Source organism: Clarias gariepinus, chromosome 28, assembly GCF_024256425.1.
Source record: "Clarias gariepinus isolate MV-2021 ecotype Netherlands chromosome 28, CGAR_prim_01v2, whole genome shotgun sequence".
Classification (NCBI taxonomy): Eukaryota; Metazoa; Chordata; class Actinopteri; order Siluriformes; family Clariidae; genus Clarias; species Clarias gariepinus.
The window spans coordinates 2,631,759-2,650,511 of NC_071127.1; the positions used below are offsets into that span (position 1 = coordinate 2,631,759).

General features: G+C 39.4%; 1 pseudogene; it reads left to right on the top strand.

Moving 5' to 3' along the window:
* The window catches only part of LOC128515586 (zinc finger protein 850-like), a 42,370-nt pseudogene that overhangs the window by 16,513 nt on the left and 7,104 nt on the right, over positions 1 to 18,753 (top strand).

The window sequence follows — 18,753 nt, forward strand, 5'->3', positions numbered from 1 at the left end:
AAAATGAAGATCATTTACTCTTTTGTGCATAGAAAAAGTAACATACAACATTTGTCTTAGGAAGTGTCATGCACAAAACTTCAGGGGCCAGCCTTTACTCTCCATGTTTATCAGTAAGCCTTGGCCATCTATGACATTGTTGCCAGTTTTGGTAGGTCATTCCCACTGCAGGGTGGAAAAATCTTACAAGTGCTGCAGGTTTGAAGTTACTCTAATGCAGTCAACACATCCCTATTTGGCCCATGTCAATTACTCAAATCATTTTACCCATTTTGTTCCATCACAGAATTTTCCCTTGCTTTCGGCTTTGCTATCGTTCGGACGTTCCTGCTTACTGCTCTGCGCTTTGCTCCCTGTATCTGTACTTTTCTTTGATTTCTTTTCTTTCTGAGTGCTCAAACAAATTTTTTTTTGGCACAAACACGAAAATGTAAAACTTTTTGTGATTGGACGAAAGAGGGACTTTTTCCTGCCGCTGCCAGCAGCTTACATTCCAGAGACGGGAAAACACAGCTGCCTACTTCAAACAGACGAGAAAAAAATTCTCTTGTGGAATATACCTGCTGCATGACCTGCCAAACACTTCTAAGAAGGATTGTAGATCTTGAAACAAAGTTACTTGGACTTCCAAAACAGGCAGAATACTCAGCAGATCGTATCATGGACCTCCTCAGCATACAGCTGGTGAGTCCCGTGAATCTAGCAGGTCTAAACGGTTTATACCAAGTGTAAAGGAACATGTTGAAACTGATCGACAGATTCATCGATGGCACAAACAGGGAGCGAGACCCAAAGATATTTAAGACATCAGATTGTCATGAGTATCTCACATTGCTGCAATAGCATCCTCTTCCCCAGATATGGCTATGACAAGACTTGCAAACACTGGTATTTTGCCACCCCCTATTCATCTTGAGAACAGATTTAAAGCGTTAATGAATGTGGGTGAGGAAAATGTGACTGAGTATGGATTGGATCAGCCAGCAATTAATGTCGCTACCAACAGGCGCTCAAAGTCGAGCAGACAGCGGCATTTGGCTTAGAGCGAAACCGAGGTTAAGACTCTGATAATCGAGGCTCAACTATCTGAAACATTAGTAGCAGGACAACAACTTCATGCTGCTTTTCTCAAGCAACCGTCTCTGATGTAAGCAGGGAACTTCGGAACATTCTGACACAGCACAAGATTGCAAATCGAATCATTATCCACATTTGGAAAGTGCAGTCGCAACTCCTAAAGAAGGATTTCAGGGAACTCTTTGAAACACTTCAAAGACTTAAAGTTCAGTCATTCATCAGCGGACCACTCCCAGCAAAGGAAACTAACATGTTCTCATGGTTGCTTGAGCTGAACACATGGCTACAAAGAGCCTGCAGTTCTAAAGGAGTCAACTTCGACAACTTTAATCTTTCCTGGGGCCATAGACAAATGTTCAAACTGGATGGTCTCCACCCAAACAAACTTGGTGCAAGAGTGCTAAAGAAAAATATCTATTTCTACCTTTATCATCCTTCAGCAGAGTGTGCCAATAGTCATCATGTGTTTAAAGAATTCCACAAGGACACAGATAACACCATGGAGCCAAAACAACCACTGCTCATGGACATCCCGGCTCAGTCCTGCCCACAGAGCTCATCACAGACAGACTGTGACATACTACAACAGCTTCAAGATAACCTTCTGGAAAACAGCCAGGAAATTAAGGACAATATACTACAGCCACCGGAAACACCAGAACCAGAGCTCATCTCACCAGACACAGTATCCCTCTCTCCAGCATCTCCACTTTTAAGCTTCTCACAGAAAATGGAGGAACTGGTGGATACTGGAACCGATCTCTCCCACTCTTTTGCTGCCAGCCCCTAAATGCCAAGTAAAAAACAGCGAGCTCCACCACCACCAAGGCCTGTGTGCCCAGCTCGTCCTTCTCCTCCTGTAAGAGCTCTCCGACCAGTGCAACAGCGCCAAGGCTCAAACCTCTCTCCTCCATCTGGTCTAGGTGAAATAAAACAAACAGATAGCAGCTCTCAGTGATGTGTGTCGGGTCCCCGCTACAATAGCAGTAACATTTACAAATGTTTACAGAACAAGCGGGAACCCAATGTGCCTGTACCTTACTCTATCCCTGTTTAATCATGTGATAGAAAGCCCAAGACCCATCTAATCTCCGACCTATTATGCTTAAACTAAGAATACTGTGGGAACAAAAAGTAATGCCATCAAGTTGCCATTTTTAAATATTCGCTTGCTAAAATATAAATATTTTTTACCACAAACAAATTTGATTTTATGTTTTGTAAGGGCCATATTTCATTCTTATGATTTGTTGGTGTGTTTATTTTATTTCAGTCTATTAGTTAAGCATTAAGTATCATACTCATAATTTGTATTGTGACATCATTTTATGAGTTGTTCTGTGACATCATCTCACAGTTATGTAGCTGCATGTCTATCACGCACGTTAGTTGTTCAGTCGTTGTTGTAGGAGCCTGTTTTGTTTTGATTAAGTAACCAGTGTTATATAGTATGGTGCATTTCAGTTTTAATGTTTTTGTTTTGAATTGTTTGCATTTGGGAACTCACATTATTCATATGGGCCATTTGGATAAATATTTGTACATTTTGCATTGATAAAAGGTATAAAGTTTAAATTGTGTACTGGCTCTTTAAGAATTCTTTAAGAATCACGTGGGGAAGACGGGGGTGTGCGTGCTTGGGAAAACAGCGGAGGCACACAGTTTTCTTTACCGCATCCGTGATTATTTGCATTTTGAGATTATATTTATTTTATTTTGTTTATTTATTTTATGTATCTTGAAAGTGAAGATTAAAGGATGATATCTGAAAAGAAAACGGAGTATGTCGATTCTTTGGACACGGAGCGAGTAAGACTAAACTGAAACAAAGATGCGCACGCACATTAGTAAAGAAAACTAACTCCGGACGAATAAGGATGTGTTTAACACGAAGATTTATGGATGTTTAGAGGACGGTTGACCTTGCCATGTGAAATTGCTTTGGAGAATTATGTTCTAATTTTGGACATGCGGCATCATCTACATGCGATCTAACGGCGCAGTTTCTCTGGAGATTTCTGAGGTAAAGATTTAACCTGGCTTTGCACAATTCAGTTACAAATACTGATTCACTTGTTTGATGCTTTAAATTAACGAATGGATGATAACACAAAAACAACTAAGGATTGCATTAGTACTAAAAGGCCAGTAAAAATGACAGAGAAGGCAAAGGAAGAAAAATTACACAGGCTTATGCAGTCAAGGAAAGCTAAACTAGCTCAGCTCACAAGCAAATTTAAGGAAATTCAACAACTTATGGATGATGCTGCACATGTTGACACCGTTCGAACAAAATTGGAAACAGAATATGAAGAACTATATAAAGACTTTTGTCAGCACAATCATGCTATTGAGGAGTTTATGATTGAAGATGATTATGCAAAGGACCAACATACAGTGGTTAATCAATCGGAATGTAGGTCCTACCGTCGCCGCGCTCGGCGGTACCGTTTGGCTTTGTGCGTTTGCTGGCTTTTACCGTTGAGTGGCGCTATATAACTACAGGCTGACGCCTCATGCCTTAGTTCATTCTCTGCTGGATTAATGAGACACAGAGTTTTAGAACTGCAGGTAGTAGCGGATAAAATCAAGTAAAACATTGTAGTTAAACAAATTTATAATCACAGAACTAAAATGACGATACAAATGTAGAATTTAAATTGAATTAAATCTTATTAGTATCAAATTTAAACAAAATAAATGTTAACACAGTGAGCCTTTAAATTTTATCACGTGTAATTAGAAAAGACGCGTGTAGGGTTTTGTGTCGTCTTATATCTTGTGTTCTTTAAATTTATAGTAGATTTATTAACTAAAATAATGACCATAAAAATTATTACATTGTCAGGACGTTCTACTGCGTCAGCTGATGTTGGTCATTCAGCCCCGCTTGTGTTTGTGCGTTATTATAAGAATGAAATGCAGTAGACTGTTATGATCTGTAACGGATTCGACCCATGTTGCACGGGCGGCACCATAAAGCACGGACACGAGGCGAGGTCTTACGGGAAAAGGGTAATTTATTTAGGTAAAATGGGGAAGGAAAGTGTTGAAGGAGGGAGAAAGGAAAGAATGGGATAAAGGTTGTGCATGTGCAGTTCCGGGGGCTGTGCCACACTGGCATGCGGGCACACAGCTGATGCTAAGTGTTGGTGCGAGTGGCAGAACTGAGCACGCGGAGGCAGCGCTCCTGCACGCTCCCTCGTAACGGCGCTTCTCCCGCTGTCGATGGCCGGCGCGAGTCCTCGCTGACGCAAAAACCTAACCACACTTTTCCTCTTCGGCAGCGGGGCTGCGAGGGCGGGCACGGTGCGGGAGTGTAGATGCCGCGGGAGCTCGCGCAGCTCTTTCTCGCGCTGTCCTCAGCGCGGAGATCAAAGGGCGGAATTCTAGTGTCCTTGTTTAAAGTCCCTGGGGCGCGTCACATCTCCCCACTGACATGCTTTTTTTTATATTCTCCATTACATCACGTACTTCCCAGACCTCAGACAAACCTCCGCGCCTTGCTTTTATAATGCGGACAAGCCCGAGATTATATTAATGTTAATTATCGCCAGCCGGCACAAATAGGCGGCCCCGTCCCTTTGCCGTCTATTCAGGGAGCCTACGGAGTGAGGGAGTAGTTATAGTAGATTTGGGCGTACACTCATCACACGCGCACGCCATGGCAGATCATCATAATTGTCCTAAACTTGTATTTCATAAGGTTTTCCGAGCGGTGGTACAGCGCAACGGGGGTCATTATTTACTATTAAACATTAAACAAATTTACAAAACTTAATGCGTGCGATTAAGCGCTGATTCTACGTAGGAAAGTAAAGAAGTGATCCTGATGCTCAACATTCCGGAGACCAAACCCTATTTAAATTAAATTAACAAATATTGCATGTAAATAACAATAGCCCACGTTTAAAAAAGCATTTTTATTTAGATTATAAAAAAATAATCCTGCATCTGTTTTAGGTGTTCCAGCTGCCACTGTTCAAATTAAATCAAATCTTATTAGGATCAAATTTAAGCACAATAAATGTTAACACAGTGAGCCTTTTGATTTTATCACTTGTAATTAGAAAAAAAACGTGTATGGATTTGTATCTTATTTCTTGTGTTCTTTAAATTTATAGTAGATTTATTAACTGAAATAGATGACCATAAAATTAAAACAGTGTTAGGACGTTCTACTGCGTCAGCAGATGTCGGTCTTTCAGCCCCGCTTGTGTTTTTGCGTTATTATAAGAATGAAATGCAGTAGACTGTTATGATTTGTAACGGGTTCGACCCATGTTACTCAAACAACTCAGTTCAGGTGTAAGTAAATGGATAGAAAGTAAATGTCTGTGCTGTTTGGGGGAGGGACGTGCTAATGATTTGGTCGGCTCTGTGTGTGTGTGTGAGAGAGAGAGGGGTGTCGCGGTCGTTTTCAGTGAAACAAAGGCTCAGCTGAAAAATGTTAGGCACATCAGTCACTTAACCCCCAATAAAAGGTATTTAAGTGTTATGATAGTTGTAATATAACAGATGCGCACTGAATACTAAACCTAAACCAGGCACGGAGATTAATGAACCAAGATAGCCCCCATACCCGTTTAAAAAAAAATAATAATAAATACCAAAGAATATTATTGTGTATAGACTGATTAAAAATAATGCAATTTATGCTATCATAAGGAAAATAACAAGTTCTTCCATTCCAATGATTAAAAAAGGTAACAATGTCAACTTTAGAATCTAGAATCCAGGAGATTAAAATTACACAAATTGAAATCACTGAAAGTCTCCAGAAGAGCCTCAGATTCAAGAGGTTTTTAAAGTGGGGAGAGGTGCATTTCAGTTCCTCTGAATGTATAGGTGAGAACAGCCGATTCACACCTGGGGAGGGTGAATCATTTGTATTTAAATGTTGTCTGGCATTGTAAAGCACTATAGTGACACTAAAAGAACAACCCAGGATTAATAGGAATTCTTATACTGCATAAACATTATTTAGCACAAAAAAATTCCTCGCGCTCGGGAAAACTATGCGTGCGGTTGAGCGCTGGTTAGACTATAGGAAATTAAATCAGAGGGTTTTTATTTAGACTATTAAAAAAATAACCTGCGTCTATTTTTAGGCGTGCCAGCTGCCACTTTTTAGTTAGAAGTTTTCAATACAAAGCTTATAATGCCCACATGACATGACGGAATAAGGCACGGCTGGTGATGATTGGGGTTTGTTGGGTTACAGTGGATTTTACTACGCGGTGTGAGTGCAATGGCCATCCGTCTGCTCGCGCTGACTCTGCTCTCCGCATATGGCCGTACCGCCCCCCTCCCACCTCTCGCTCCTTTGAAGTTCCTGGGGCGCGTTCCATTTGCCCTGCTTGCATGCCGCACTTCCGCGTTGTTGCACGCGCGCTGCATACACAGCGCGTAGTAAAATCCACTGTAGCCCAACAAACCCCGAGTATTTTATAGCGCGGGGTGCAAGCCCGGGCAACGACAGCAACGATAGCTCACCAGTCATGTGTAATTCTGCGGTCCCGCTGCTTCGCATGTCTGAAGGGGAGGCCGCCTAACTAGTGAGCGAGGAGCGATATTGATTTGGGCGCACGCCGTGACAGGCTGAAAAAAACAGATTAATGTGCAAAAACTATATAATAAAACTATATAAGACTACATGCCTTTATAAGACTTAACTTTTATTTAAGCGCACTCACAATAACGAAAAAACGTTGTGATTTTGTAAGTGTTGTGATTTTGTAAGTGTTGTAAGCTGCGCTGTTCTGTATTGTTTTTGGTGAACTTGAGCGCGTCAGAAAATGAACGCAAACGTTTTTTTAAATGGTCAGAGTCAGTCTGCTTGCTGTTTTCCCGACGCGTTCATAATCATTAGTCTACTTCTGCCGGTGCGCTCTGGAAAACTCCATGCATGCGGCTGAGCGCTGATTAAAACTATGGAGTAAATTAAAGAGGAGAATCACGATGCCGAGTCGAAGTCCTGAGCCCAAACCTCATTTAAATTAAATTAACAAATATTATAAGTAAAAAAACAATAGCCCACGTTTAGAAACCGTTTATAAATTCTTTCCGACATGAGTTGGCCCGGTGTTATGCACAGAGCGCCGGAAGATTTCCTGAAGCTCAGAAATCACTGTGCATGTTTTCTAAATAGCCGCTATCTTTAATAACTGATGGAGGTTTTGAGCTGTATACACACGCATTCCTGCCTAAACAACTCTTAAAACTACACCTGTAACACAATAAACAGTAATATTTCAAACATTCTGCAGGCTGATATTTGGAGAAAGGAAAGAATAATGAATAAACCAGTTGTTGGGTCAAAATAACCCAACCAGGTGTTCATTTGTAAACTACATCTCATATGAGCCAACATGAGCAACCCAACAATGTGTTTAAAGTACCTGAAATAATCCAGAACTTAAATAACAATAAACCGATACAGAGATACGCTGTATAACGGTAAATGTCACTTTGCGCCACCTGGCGGCCATTTTACGAATGACTTTGAAATGCAACTGATTTATTTTGGCCGCTGACGTTTTTACGCGGCGGTGAGCGCAACTGTAATAACCATTCCAATTGATCAACTACTGTACCTCCGCGTGGATAAGTTAAAAATTGAGATTGTGGTTCAGTCCACCCTAATAAATTATCAAGCCAAGGTGTGGTAAAGTAAGTGAGTCCACACCTATTTTTCCAGTCATGCGGAATCTCTTCTGGGTCCGGCTTTGGCTAAGTAGTTGTGTTCTTATTACCTATTTTATAAATGTGAATTAACCCGCGACAGAAAGAACCAATATCTTCAACAAACAACACTTAATACTTCAACAAAGACAACAACAAAGAGCGGGCAACAGAATACAGCTTCCACACTATGCTTCAGTTCAAGGAACTGTTCAGAAGCCAGCACGCGCTAAACAGGCATAAAAGCTCCAAGACAATCCTCCCCCGTACTGCATATGGTCCAGATACCAAAAACCAGGGAGCGTGCTTGCTCTATCTTTATAGAGAAAAATAAGATGTATCCCGGACAAGCCCTCAAATTGTAAGGATTTCTTGAACGTTGGTAGACCTCCTTTTATCTACTTAGTGCTCAGCCTGTATTCTGCTTCTTCTGCCTGGCCAGGCAACCCCTCAATGAAACACACAGAAGTCAGTGCTCAGTGAGACGTTCGAAGTTTATTGTGGGAGACAGGAGTATATATATGCACACACACACACAGAACCAAAAAGGTGGCTGCAGGAGTGTTTACATCTGGTCTGGAATGTTTATAAAAAATAAGGTGAAGAAGAACATAAATTTAGGAGTAGCTTTGCATTCATGAGCATTCAACAGTTTTACGACCTTTAACATAAACTACTATAGAATGTGTTTATTGAAAGTGCAGCTTGTGTCGTGGTAAAAGAAAGAAAAACACTCTGTTCTCACGCACACAGAATGTCATGAAACACACTTAAAATCAAATATTCCCTACACGGTCCAATGACTAGAACTTCTGCCTTATCAGGATTAAGCAGAAGGAAGTTGATTAGTATCCAGTCTTATATACTTTACGAATTGCTCAACTTTACTAAGCTGTTTTTTTCTCATCTGGTTTTGCTGAGACATAACTGTGCTGTACAAGCATAGTCGCACATCTCTGATCAGAGGCCAATAAAAGGTAATTTACTACTTTAACGAGCGCTGTCTCTGTACTGTGATGAGGCCTAAATCCTGACTGATACAGTTCATGTATGCTATTTCTATGTAAATACAAGCATAGCTGCCCCGCTACTATCTTTTCCAGAATTTTAGAGATAAAGGGGTGGTTTGAAATGGGACTGTAATTGGACAGCTGACAGGGGTTGAGGTCAAGTTTCTTAATTATCAGTCTAATAACTGCTTATTTAAAATATTTTGGAATATCTAATAACTGCTTATTTAAAATATTTAAAATATTTTTTTTACCCAATGCTGAGTAAAGAAAGTAACGGACTATAAAGCACCAACATCCGGTATGACAAACGCTGATGAGCTGAACACTTTCTATTTTCGCTTCGAGGCTGCAGCTAAAGACACTAGCGATGGTAATGCTAGCGGCGCTAATGGCTGCAGACAGGAAGACATTGCCAGCACCGGAAACGCGTTCATCATCTCCGAGTATGACGTGAGGAAAGCCTTCAAGAGAGTGCAGCAGGACCAGATGACATCTCCGGTCGTATTCTCAGAGCTGTGCAGACCAGCTGGCACCTGTGTTCACAGAGATATTCAACCTCTCCTTATCTTAGTCAGTGATCCCCATGCTTCAAAGAGTCCATCATTGTTCCTGTCCCAAAGAAACCTCATCCTGCTTCTCTTAATGACTATCGCCCTGTATCCTTTACCTCAGTAGTGATGAAGTGCTTTGAGCGGCTGGTCAAGGACTTCATCATTTCTTCTCTACCAGACACACTTGACCCACTACAGTTCGCCTACCATCCAAATCGTTCTACTGATAATGCCATCTCTCCCTCTAGACACTAGAAAGGGGAATTATGTTAAAACGCTCTTCATCGACTTACAGCAAAGCATTTAATGACATAATTCCCTGCACACTCACCACCAAGCTGGAGCACCTAGAACTAAGCTCATCTCTGTGCCAGTGGATCTCTAATTTCCTAACTGGCAGACCACAGACAGTAAGGTTGGGTGGACATGTCTCAGCCTCCATTACTCTCAGCACTGGAGCCCCCCAAGGTTGTGTTCTAAGCCCCGGGCTGTACTCTTTGTACACGTATGATTGTGTGGCCACTACCAGCTCCAGCACCATCATTAAGTTTGCTGAAGTCATGGTGGGCCTGATCTCTGACAACAACGAGACAGCCTACCTGAAGGAAATTAGGAATCTGGAGAACTTGTGCCAGAGGAACAACCTCCTTCTAAACGTCAGTAAGACAAAGGAGTTGATAGTGGACTAAGCAGGAGAGGAACTACCAGACCCCAGTCATCAACGAGAGCCCAGGAAACATCTCAACCTGTTTCAGGAACAGCACCATGCAGGACAGACGAGCTCTACAGAGGGTGGTGCGATCAGCTAAGCGCACCATCCGCACCGAGCTCCCTGACCTGCACTCGATCTACAACAAGCAGTGCTGGACCAAGGCCAGAAAGATCGTGCACAGCCACCCCATCAATGGACTGTTCTCTCCGTTGAGGTCAGGAAAGCAATTCCGCTCCCTGAAGACCAACACAGAGAAACTGAGGAGGAGCTTCTTCCCGCAGGCCATACGGTCTCTTAATCAGTACACCACACAGTACTGATCCATTTTGCACATCCACACACATGGTTTTTGCACTCAGTCTGGACATTCTGGACATTCATTTACAGTAGTGGCCACTGCACAACTGCACTTTCATGGTCATTAGTTAGTTAGTTAGTTAAATCACTCTATCACAAGCCACTTTAAATAAATCACTTTCAAGCATATTTGCAAGCACAAGACACTTTAAATATGTAGATTGCACAGCCCCTGGACATTTGTATTTTTATTACCATTTATATCTAACTTCATTCGACATAAAAATTCCATAAAATCTATGTCTTCTTTGTACAGCTGTTTTTCATATTATTCTATATTTTTTTCATATATTTTCTTATATTCTGTATTTTTGTACTGTATAGTTATTTGATTTTAATTTTATATTTAATTTTATTCTTTCTTAGTTAAATTTACCTTCTATTTCCTTTTTCATATTTATTTCCTAATCATAGTCATCTACTTTAAGGTCACGAGCAGTTGTCTAAGCATTTTACTGCATATCATATTATGTATGACTGTGTATGTGACAAATAAAATTTGAATTTAAATTTAAATTAATTATTCTCAACAGGGGTTCTGTTATTTCTGGCACTATCTGTTTGAGAAAATGTGTCGATACAGGATCTAATATACAGGTTGATGAATTTGCAGAAGAGGTGAGAAAAATTAGTTCATTCTCTTCAAGGGGAGTAAAGTATTCTAGGTTCTGATCTGACATGGTTAGTTTAACATCTGCATCAATTACATTGTCTGGTTTTAAAGCCTGAATTTTATGCCTGATATTTTTTTTTTATTATTATTAAAACGGTTCAAGTCCTCACTACTGCACGATATTGCTGTGGAGATTTCTGTAGTGGTCTTATTTCTGGTTAATTTGGCTACGGTATTAAATAAGAATCTGGGATTATTTTTGTTATTTTCTATAAGAGTGGAGAGATAAGTTGATCTAGCTACACTATGAGCTTTTTTTATAGTTCAGGATGCTCTCCTTCCATGCTATTTGAAATCAATTTAGTATCAATTTAGTTTGACGCCATTTAGGGTCTAATTTCCAAGCTGTCTGTTTTAAAGTGCGCGTGTGATCGTTATACCAGGGAGTGAGTTTCTTATCTCTAATAATTTTTCTTTTAACTGGAGATACATTATCCAAGGTATAGCGGAACGTCAACTCTAAATATTCAGTCGCCTGATCGAGTTCTGTGGGGTCAGACAGTGATGCATTTAAAGTTGGTAACTCTGGGAGATTATTGATAAAGCTCTGTGTGGTAGTTGATGTGAATCTACATTTAATACGGTACCGTGGCACTGCGCATACATTATTACTATGACACACTATTTTAGACAACATAGTGATCTGATATAACTTCAGAAAGTGGAATTGTGAATAAATTTATTATACTTAATCTGAAGAATATTATTAAATCTAAAGTGTGACCTGCCTTATGAGTGGGTCCTACTACACACTGATTTACTCCTACTGAGTCCAGTATAGACATAAATGCTGTTCTCAGAGGGTCTTCTGGATTCTCAAGATGAATATTAAAATCTCCAACAATTTACGCTTTGTCTACAGAAACAACTAGGTTTGAGAGGAAATGTACAAATTCACTAAGAAATTTAGAATACGGACACGGAGGTCTGTAAATGATGATTAGCAGGATCGACTGAGCTGACCTAATATTAGTAGCTACACTTATGTTACTATAGAGAACCTCAAATGCATTACATTTATGTCCGTGTTTTTGTACAATTACAAAACAGATTATCATTGTAAATAACTGCGACGCCTCCTCCTCTACCAGTTATGTAGCTGTATCCAGGAGGACTAGCTTCATTTAAAGCTACATACTCGTCCTGTTTAATCCAGGTTTCTGTTAAACAGAGTATATCAAACTCCTGATCCGTGATAATTTCATTAACAAAAACTGCTTTTGATGCGAGAGATCTAATATTTAACAGTCCTAGCTTCAGAGCAGAGCATTCAGTGTGATCAGAGTTTGTGGTATCTATGTTAATTAAATAACTTAAACAGACTTTTTGAGTGTTTCTATATTTTTGCTTAGCTCAGGGAACAGACACAGTCTCACTACATTGAACCCTGAGTGACGACTCTACGCAGCTAGCAGACGGTTGGTTTAGCCTGTTTGTCTGCTCCTTGGCCTGGGCTCTGGATTGTCACTGATTAACAAGGCCTCTTCTGAGACTATAAGTTATACTACACGAAATGAGAGCAGCACCTTCCTGAGTGGGATGGACACAGTCCCGCCCTAACAGGCCAACTTTGCCCTCAAAGGTCTTCCAATTATCTATAACGCCACCCTATTTATTTATTTATTTATTTATTTTTGTAATGCTTTGTCCATTTGTTAGATGGAGTGGGAGAAAAATGTGCTTTTATTCAGAAGATTTTTTTGCAGTTTAATAGCAGTTCAAAAAATTCATACGATATTTTGGCTATATACCTGTGTGTACATGTGTACATAATAATACAGTAACCAAATCTGGACAAAAAAAGGTTAAAAAAAAAAGTAGAATTTTATAATTTTATTATGTTTTCCAGATGTACCTGTGCTCAGATTGTGAAAAGAGTTTTACTCAGAGTGGTTATCCCAGAAAACACCAGTGCAGTAAACATAGGAGAGAAACTGTATCACTGCTCAAACTGCGGGAAGACTTTTACCCAACTAATTACTCTCCAAATACAGCAGCGTATCCACACAGGAGAGAAGCCATTAAACTGCTCACAGTGTGGGAAGAGTTTTACCCAGAGAGGTCATCTCAGAAAACACACAGAAGAGAAGCCTTATCGGTGTGGAAAGTGTGAGAAGAGCTTCACTCGTCAGGGGGCGCTCTTCAAATACACAAGCATCCACCCGGGAGAGAAGCTGTATCAGTGTGGACCATGTGGGAAGAGATTTACTCCTCAGAATACTCTTCAGCAGAATGAACGATACATACAGGAGAAGTGCCGTATTACTTTGCACTGTGTGGGAAGGGTTTTACCCAACTAGTTCATCTCTGAACACATCAGTGTCAATTCAATTTTATTTATATGGCGCTTTTAACAATGGTCATTGTCTCAAAGCAGCTTCACAAAAATGAAAGAAAAGTTTTAGAAAAAAAAATATTTGGAACTGTGTATGTGTAAAAAAAAAATGTGTCTAGATAATGATGAGATGAATGAATGATGAGATGAAATGTCTCTGATGAGCAAGCCAAGGGCGACGGTGGCAAGGAAAAACTCCCTGAAATGGCAGTAGGAAGAAACCTTGAGAGGAACCAGACTCAATCAGGGAACACATCCTCATTTGGGTGATAACAGATAGAAATGATATAACATCATGTGTGTTGTGCAGGTGAAAGTTCAATATGACAGAAGTTATTTAAATTAACATGTCCAGTTCAGCATAGGAATGAGTCAGTAGGTGCAGAGGGCAGATGGGGTCTGGATCACTGGAAGCACAGGAGCAGAATCATCCATCAAGTTGGATAAATTTTTACCTCAGATACATTTTATGAGTCCGGTAGTCAATTACACTACTTTCAGTTTTCTGGAAAAATGCTGGGCTAATGTCCTTTAAAAGGACGGGAGCATTAAACATTTCAGATATTGCAGAGTAGATGTTTACTGTATATGTCTAATTACAAAATTGTCCTATTCTTAGGTGCAATTTAGACATAACTAATAATTTTGAATTATTATTATGGGATTCACTTGTTCACAAAAAAAATTGAGCATTACTGTTGTTCATTCAGTGTACATTTTGGTTTTGGTAGTATTTGGTTTTAATTTAGTTATCAAAATCAATTAATTTTAATAATTGTTTCAGCTTAAACCTTTTAATTTTAGATCTTGATTAAAATGATCTTTTCTGATAGATTTAATTAACATAAGTTGGTGTTGAGAATCAAAGATAAAAATTCTTATTTTCCTAACATCGTATTTGGGGGTTGTTTAGAGGAGCACACACATGGATAAACTTTAACTTTGAATGCTGGACTTTACCAAACTTACAGTATTCTCGCAGATATAAACTCTTTTTTCAGTCCAAAAGCCTCTGTAGTCCAACTAGGGACCGTGGAGGCCAGTGGTGTATTTTTTGTATGATCGAAAAAAGGCCCTCCAAACAACATTCACACTCACATTCACCCAGGCTAATGATAACTTGCATTAGCATAATCTGCATGTCTTTGGACTGTGGGAAGAAACCAGAGAACCTGAAAGAACTCAACAAAGCACAGGGAGAACATGCACATTCCATCCACACAGAGGTCAGAGGACCTGGAGGTGTCAGGCAGCAGTGCTCACCATTAAGCCACGGTGGCGCTTTCTCATTAATGTCTTTGCTCCCTCTTGAGCCTTACACATCTATCTTATGTTCTCCAATCACAAAATCTTGAGGGAGAAATCAAACAGCTTTAGCCACATGTGTTGCTCAAAAATATTTAATAGTAATCCCTATTTATATTTTATCTGTCCCAATGGATTAGATGGGTACATGTATACAGTACATTTGTTAAGGTGAGAATTAATGAATATTACGATTAAAGTATGTGACCCCACATACTTAAATCTTCATTTTAATTAAATCTCACTGCTTACATCCACCCAGTTTTTAGCTGCAGTGATAAAATTTTTGAATTAATATTCTCTAGAAACTCATCGTATGATACCAGCTTGGCACAAACCAGCAGAATGATGCACATGGAGACCTAAAACAGAGTGGAAGTCTGAAAAGTGAGTATTGGACTTCATCACTTTATATCACTTTAGTTATTGCATATCTGCAGTGCCCATAAACAGGCAACGGTTTGCTAGCAAGTTTACAAATGTATTTTGGGAAATTGTGACTGTAAATTGTGAATAAAAACAGAATGCAAAGATGTGGAAGTTTCAAATTGTAATATTTTATTCAGAATACAACACAGATGAAATATCAAATGTTTAAAAGAGACGACATCTGGGTGGGAGCATATTTTGTTGGATTTACATTTCAGCATTGATGGTGCCTTTCCAAATGTGTAAGCTGCCCATGCCACATGCACTCATGCAACCCCATACCATCAGAGATGCAGGCTTCTGAACTGAGTCCTGATAACAACTTGGGTTCTTCATGTCCTCTTTAGTCCGGATGACATGGCGTCCCATTTTCAAAAATAACTTTTTTGGGGGGAAATGAATCCTGATTTTGTCTGACCACAGAATTTTGATTCGTCTGTCAAGAAAACAGGTTTCCACTTTTCCACAGTCCATTTTAAATAAGCCTTGGCACAGAGAAAGCGCCTGCGCTTCTGGATCATGCTTAGATATGGCTTCTTTTTTGACCTATAGAGTTTTACCCAGCAACGGTGGATTGTGTTCACCGACAATGTTTTCTGGAAGTATTTCTGAGCCCATGTTGTGATTTCCATTACAGTAGCATTCCTGTATGTGATGCAGTGCCGTCTAAGGGCCCGAAGATCACGGGCATCCAGTATCTTCTTCAGGTCTTGACTTTTACGCACAGAGATTGTTCCAGATTGTTGGATGATATTATGATGTAGATGATGATAACTTGAAATTTTTCTCTGAGAAACTCCTTTCTGATATTGTGCCAATATTTTTTCAGCATTGGGGGAATTGGTGATCCCCTGCCCATCTTGACTTCTGAGAGACACTGCCACCCTGAGAGGCTCTTTTTATACCCAATCATGTTGCCAATTGACCTAATATGTTGCAAATTGGTCCTCCAGCTGAATCTTATAGGTGCATGTAACTGTTCCGGCGTCTTATTACTACCAGTCCATTTTTTTGGAACTTGTAACTCTCATGGAATCCTAAATGAGCCAATAGAAAATGAGACAAAATATCTCATTTTCAACATTTAATATGTTAAAAAAATATTAAAATTTGAAACGTCCACTTTATTGCATTCTGTTTTTATTCACAATTTGTACAGTGTCCGAACTTTTTGGGAAGTGGGTTTATATATATATATATATATTCTTTTTTTTTTTTTTTACTAAGAATATGTTAAATTATCATCTATTGGGTATGTACGGAATAACTACACCACTGTCCAAGATATGTGGGCTTGCATTGGCATAGGATGAGCAGATATGTTAAATTTGCTTTACTTTATCCTTTATTATGTATCAACCAATAATATTCTCTCTTGTCAGTGTCACAGATGAGGAAGTTTACTTTTTTTGCCACAAAATTATTAAGTTTGTTATTAATTTGTTTATTATTAATTATTATTATTAAGTCACTAACAAATATAGACTGCAGATTTTTTTTTCATTACTGCTAATCTATGCACAGTTAATTATTTCCTTTCTCCAAATTACAATGTCTTATTTACACCATAAAGAACCAACTAAATAATGATAAAACTATAGCATCATTTGTATTTCCAGTACATGGTTTTCTCTTCAGCCAATGGTCATAATTATTTCAATTTCAAGCATCAAATTATTTAAATGTACACAATGTTACGCTTTTTATTAACTTTGTGGCAACAGTTTGGGGAAGGCCCTTTTCTATTCCAACATGACTGTGCCCCAGTGCACAAAGCACTTTGGGATGAACAGGAACGGACCAACATCAGTGCCTGACATCAGGAATGCTCTACAGAATGAATGGATACAATTTCCAACAAAAACACTCCAAAATCTTGTGTACAACCTTTTACGAGGAGTGGAAGTTGTTATAGCTCAGAAGGAGGACTGAATCCCCACTGAAGTCCAAGTGATGGATTCGATGTTATTGAAGGTTTCGACAAATATTTTTATCCATATAATGTTTTTCAGATGACAATATGTGAGCATGTGTATTATACATTTCGTCTTTAGAACACATTGATTGATCCAGTCTTTAATGCAGAGTTGAGATCAAGATGTGGCATTTTGCCTGGGTGATGTAAGTATCATAATCTGTGTTTGATAAACAGTAGGTGAGATTGTATACGAGCAGGGTGACGAGCGTCACTGTGCACTTCCAGAAACGGTACTGCTATTAGATATAATGTAGTGTTGGGTTTACTTAAGTATTTATACTGTCAGCCATGGTATTGGTGCTAAAAAAAAGCGTGTCTGAAAAAGTGAATTTTCAGATCGGATCATATAACACCATTATCATAATACTTAATACTTCTTATCTCCCGATCCATGCTTTGTTTTTGTTTTTTGTAAATATGCATACACGTTTATATTTCTATTAAATAAAAAGAAATTTAGAATTCACATGAAAAGACAAACCTGAAAAAGTGTATAATTCTAAAACTTTAGGTAAGCATTGATACATTAATGCAAAATGAAGATATTGCAACATGAATTTGACATGGTTACAGTTACTACAGATTTTTTTTTTTCAATTTTTTTGCATTTTAAGCTTTTACCAAAAACTAGTTTAAGCGAAAATAAATTTTACAGGTCATAAATTTCTAGAAGCTTACACCAATTTTAGTATCAATACTCATGGAATATTAATAATTTGCATTTTAAATTATTATTGTTTGAGGCGAGACAGTATAATGCTGAAAATGGGGCACGTAAAAAACCTCACTCACTCACTCACTCACTCACTCATCTTCTATACCACTTTATCCTGTATTCAGGGTCGCAGAGACCTGAAGCCTATCCCAGGAGACTTGGGCACGAGGCAGGGTACACACAGGTTGCCAGTGCATCGCAGGGACGTATAAAATCATCTTTCCAAAATGGCTGAAGTTAGCAACTTGAATTTTTTAGGGAAACAAGATCGGTCACTTCCATGTTGTATAAACTTCAGAAGTAGCTTCTTTGGCCACAGACATTTTTTGTATCATATGAATAACATAAAAAAGTAATAAAATAAGCACTAATACTGTGTTTTGGATGACTGTACTGTATGTTTCTTCTTATCTGCACTTATATCCACTAGGGGGCAGTAATGTACCTATAACCTGTCTGCCAGCAGGCAAAAAAGAAGAAGACGAAGAAAGCTTTCAATTCGTCATCCATGATGTAACTGCAGGATCTCAAACCCTTGCTTGGACTCAGAACTTCTTGTTGTGAAGTCGCGCTTCTGTCTCTCCGCGAGATTCGAACCTGAGACATTCTGTGCAACATCACCAAAGGTGAGAGTTAAATAGAAACGTGAGCTGCTCAGATAACAGGTGTGAGACCGCACACTCGTTTGATCTCGGAGCGGGATGTAACATTTAGGAACCGAGCGCAACATTTCCCAGCGCTGCGTTCTGTATCAAGAGCGCTCGCGACACGCGCGTGGACATTAGAGCGCGGCTCGTTAGTGAGCTCAGCCTCAGGGCGGTGTGTGTGCGCGCGCGTCTGGGGCTTCAGGGAAAACACAACCATTAGCACAACCATCATCACAACCACCGATTTTACTGATGCAGTTTTATATAATCTAATGTT